At 46.4% G+C, this 5000-nt stretch overlaps 1 long non-coding RNA gene across 1 annotated transcript in view; it reads right to left on the minus strand.

Annotated features, from left to right (window-relative positions):
• The window catches only part of LOC143285712 (uncharacterized), a 159112-nt gene that overhangs the window by 50761 nt on the left and 103351 nt on the right, over positions 1–5000 (minus strand). The gene's annotated exons all lie outside the window — the stretch shown is intronic.

Raw genomic sequence — 5000 nt, forward strand, 5'->3', positions numbered from 1 at the left:
GCCTCGAACCAACAGAAGAGACTGATGCTGCTAAAGGAGGGGAGGGGAGGGGGTGGGGTGGGTGGGGGTGACGTTTGGTACTTGCTAGTAAATCCCCGCCCGCTAGTCGCCCCAGGGCAAAACACCCCCAGACCCCCCCCCCCCCCCACCCCCTTCCCATCCAACACCACCCTCATCTAATAACATTGTCCGGTGTCACCGGACAAAAAAAACAACAAAAAACCCCCAACAAAAACAAACTTACCTAACATACTGCACGAAAACATCAACAATACTGTGAGTGTGTCATTTTCTCCAGGAGAAAAACCAAACCAAAACAAAACAAACAAAAAACAACAACAAACAAAAAAACAAAAAAACATAACACTCGCTTTGCCTGGTCAGTGTCATTGATAACAATAATAAACAGAAAATAGTTTCTGTACGAAATCATCGACAACACTGTGCGTGTATTATTTTCTACAGGAGAAAACAACCCCGCCCCCACCCCCTAGTGCCCTAGATGGCCTAGAAGTAACGCGTCCGCCTAGGAAGCGAATAGAATCTGAGCGCGCTGGTTCGAATCACGGCTCAACCGCCGATATTTTCTCCCCCTCCACTAGACCTTAAGTGGCGGTCTGGACGCTAGTCATTCGGATGAGACGATAAAGCGAGGTCCCGTGTGCAGCATGCACTTAGCGCACGTAAAAGAACCCACGGCAACAAAAGGGTTGTTCCTGGCAAAATTCTGTGGAAAATATCCACTTCGATAGGAAAAACAAATAAAACTGCACGCAGGGGGGAAAAAAAAGGTGGCGCTGTAGTGTAGCGACGCGTTCTCCCAGGAAGAGCAGCCCGAAATTCACACAGAGAAATCTGTTGTGATAAAAATAAATACAAATACAAATACAGCTGAAGAGAACGCGTATCCTTTGTTTCAAAAAATCAGGTTTTACTCATTCCGGAGAAAGCACAGTGTTTTTTGTTTGTTTGTTTGTTTTTTGGTGTTTTTGTTGTTGTTGTTTTTTTCCTCTCTTTCTTTAGTAATTGTTAGTTGTTGTTGTTGTTTGTTTGTTTGTTTGTTGTGCTTTCAAAAAAATCTTTGCTAACTGCTTGAGGAGAGAACTGATTTCTCGACGGAATGATTTTTCGTTTTCGAAACAAAATCCATGGGGAGTGGGTTTTATTCCCCTGCACACACACACACACACACACACACACACACACACACACACACACACACACACACACACAAAACAAACAACAAAACACTGGGAGTTGTTTTGTTTTGGTTTTGGTTTCGATTTGGTTAGTTGTTGGTGTTTTTTTGTTTGTTTGTTTGTTTGGTTTGTTTTTTGTTTTTAACAGGGAGCCTTTTTCCCCATGCACCGGACCAACACAGAACCGGAAGAAGTATGGAAACACGCACACACTAAACCGCTTTGGTGAGCGGAGGTCGTCAATATCATTGTATTACAGGGACAGACAAAACCCGGGTGGGGAAGAGAGGACAGCGTGGGGTAGGAGGGTTTCTCTGGACGATCGTTGGGGTTTGATAAACTGCTGATGGCGGGAAATCAGTTGAGAGTATGGGGGTGGTGGTGGTTGGTGTGTGTGTGTGTGTGTGTGTGGTTGGTGTTGGTGGTTGTAAGGGGTGAGAGGGATGTGGTAGTGGAAGTGGTGGAGGGAGTTGGGGAGGGCGGGGGGGGGGGGGGGGGGGGAAGGAGGCGACGGACGATCCGGTCATTGTTGTTGGTGGAGTTGAGGCTGGACTGGTTGTGTGCATTGGTGTGTCTATTTTTCCTGGACACACACACACACACACACACACACACACACACACACACGGATAGAGTAGGGAATTTCTCTGGACGATCGCTCGCGTTTGATGGTGTTGATGGTGGTAAGTTGGGTGAGAGCATGAGGGTGGTGATGGTGTGTGCGAGTGGAGGGGGGTGCAGAGGGGTGGGGGGGGAGGGAGGGGGAGATGGTAGGGAGGGGTGAAGGATGTGGATGGTGGTGGTGATGGTACATGGTGGTAGTATGGGGTGGGAGGAGGGTGTGATGGTGGTTGTGGCAGAGGGATTGGAGGGTGGCGGACGATATTGTTGTTGTTGTTGATGCGGTTGAGAGTGGACAACACAGAGTTGCGGTTGAGAGTGGACAACACAGAGTTGCGGTTGAGAGTGGACAACACAGTGTTGCGGTTGAGAGTGGACAACACAGAGTTGCGGTTGAGAGTGGACAACACAGAGTTGCGGTTGAGAGTGGACAACACAGTGTTGCGGTTGAGAGTGGACAACACAGAGTTGCGGTTGAGAGTGGACAACAGAGAGGGATAGGGGGGTGGGATGGGAGGGGGAGAGTAGGGTACGCTGAATCATAAACTGTTATACGTCCGTGGGTAGGATAGACTTGGGAGTTCCTCCCGACAGTCGCTCGGGTTTGATAAACTGCTGATGGTGGGGAGTCTGGTGAAGCTATGGGAATCATGATGGTGTGTGGGCGGGGGTGGAGGGGGGAGGATAGGAGTAGAGAGGATGTGGTTGATAGTCGTAGTATGGTGTGTGGGAGGGGTGTAGTGGTGGTGGTGGTGGTGGTGGTAGTGGAGGGGGTGGAAGATTATGAGGGTGGTGGACGATACTGTTATTGTTGTTGATGTGGTGTGTGTTAAAATGTAATGCCTTCGTCTGGATTATACGTATTTCTTTTCAATATAACTATGGATATTGTTACAGAAAAAAAAAAAAAACATTTCGTCTGTTGCCAGGGAAAGTTACCTTTTAATTGTGCAAACGATTGTTTCAGGGCTGGATGCAACTGAGGGCTGGATGTATATAAAACAAACAAACAAAACAGCTACGCTTACTCCACTACCCTTGTGAAATGAACATTCGTTTCGTTTCGTTTGCTCGTGCGAGCTTTTCCGTCTGTTTGTTTACTCTTTGACATTACTCTTTTTATTTATATGGTATATGTAAAACGTTGATCGTGTATGATGTTTGAATGCCCCCAGGGGGTACATGATCTAAACTTTTGGCCTTCCCTTCCCTTGCCATACTTTTGCCTTGAGTGTGTGTGTGTGTGTGTGTGTGTGTGTGTGTGTGTGTGTGTGTGTGTGTGTGTTTCGGGTGTCTGTGTGTGGGTGGGCGTATAAGTGGGAGACTGAGAGACAGAATCAGAAAGAGAGAGGAGAAAGTCAGACATTGAGAATTGAGATTAGGTCCATCTAGATCCTGTGTGACCTGCGCAAGCTGGTGATGACAAAGATGTTACTGACTTAAGCAGATAGCACACGGCAAACACTCAAGCTACACGGACTGTCACCTCAGATACCAACAGAACAATCTGACATTTCTAATCACAGAAAATAATCCGTACCCGAAAATTGAAGATTGGGGGAGGCCGTCGTGGGAGGAATTTCGTTTCCTGATTCTTCCTTGGGGGGGCGGGGGAGGGGGGAGGGGCACGGGAGGGGGGGGGGTGAGGGGGGGCAGGGGGAGGGATCTTCCCATTGCTTGGACAGCTTTGAATTTGCACCGCGATACAAGTTATGCGCGGAGGTGCTGGGTGCTGGAAATAATCAGGACCGCCAAGATTTATGAGTTTGTTTTGGGGGAGTTCACGTTTATCTGCCGTAATACCGCTTTTCGGTTTGCCTTCTGATTGCTGGGTAAGTTTGGACCTGCCGTTTCAAAAGTTTGTGCCAAACTATCGTCAAAACGTTTGGATAAGACAGGTTGACACGGAGGAGGCTTTAACACATGGTGACAACATTCCTGCTACTCTATGGACCAGGAGATGGTGAGGGTGGTGGTGGGGTGTGGGTGGGGGGTGGGGTGCAGTTAGTGTGGGGATGAAGGAGGTGGGGAGGGGGGGGGGGATCAAGTAGGTTGTGTTCAAAGCTTGTTTGACTGTGTATTTCCCACGCTGTTGAACCGTGTGTGTGTGGCGGAGGTTGGTGGGTGGGTGGGGGTCGGTGGGGGTTTGGGGGGGGCGGGGTGGGGGTGGGGGGGTAGGGGAAAGGAAGATTTTTTTTTGCACTTTCTTTGTTTCTTCCTTTCTTTTTATTATTATATATTGCGCTTGTTTTTTTGTTTTTTTTCCCCCTTCTCCTTCTCTCTCTCTCCCCCCTCCCTTCTTCATTTTCTTCTATTTCTTCTGCTTCTTCTTTCTACTTTTTGTTTGTGTTGTTCGATTATGATTTTTGAATTATTGTTGTTGTGAGGGCATGGCTAAAAGAAGCTTATAGATTATCAGTTTACCCTAAAAAAAAAAAAAAAAAAAAAAAAAAAAAAAATCAGAGTTCGAGTTCGAGTTCGATTTCGAGATCTCTCTCTCTCTCTCTCTCTCTCTCTCTCTCTCTCTCTCTCTCTCTCTCTCTCTCTCTCTCTCTCTCTCAATCACACACAGACACACAGACACACACAGACACAGACACACACACACACACACACACGCTTAGTCAGGCCTGGAGAAAAAAAGATAATAATAATAATAAAAATAATAATAATAATAATAATAATAATAATAATAATAATAATAATAATAATAATAATAATAATAATAATAATAAATGAAATAAACAGACAAAAATGATGATAGATGAGCAAATGAGCGAATAAATGTAAAACATGCAGACACACGTTCACACACACACACACACACACACACACACACACACACACACACACACACACACACATGCATAACAGATATGGCAACAAACATGCAGTTTCACAGATATGAAAGCACAAACAGATAAGCATAAACGTACACGAGCCTCGACACACACACACACACACACACACACACACACACACACACATGCTCTCTCTCTCTGTCTCTGTCTCTCTCTCTGTCTCTCTGTCTCCACTGCTACTCTCACTATATCTATCTGTTCAGTCAGCCTCCCCTACCTCCTAATTACTCTTTCGCTTGTCCATTCTTCCATCTGCTCTCCACCAAGCCCGGTCCCTATTGTCCCTGTGGTTATTTGTTTATAGAGTTATTGTATTGTA

This window comes from Babylonia areolata, chromosome 9 (assembly GCF_041734735.1).
Source record: "Babylonia areolata isolate BAREFJ2019XMU chromosome 9, ASM4173473v1, whole genome shotgun sequence".
NCBI lineage: Eukaryota > Metazoa > Mollusca > Gastropoda > Neogastropoda > Buccinidae > Babylonia > Babylonia areolata.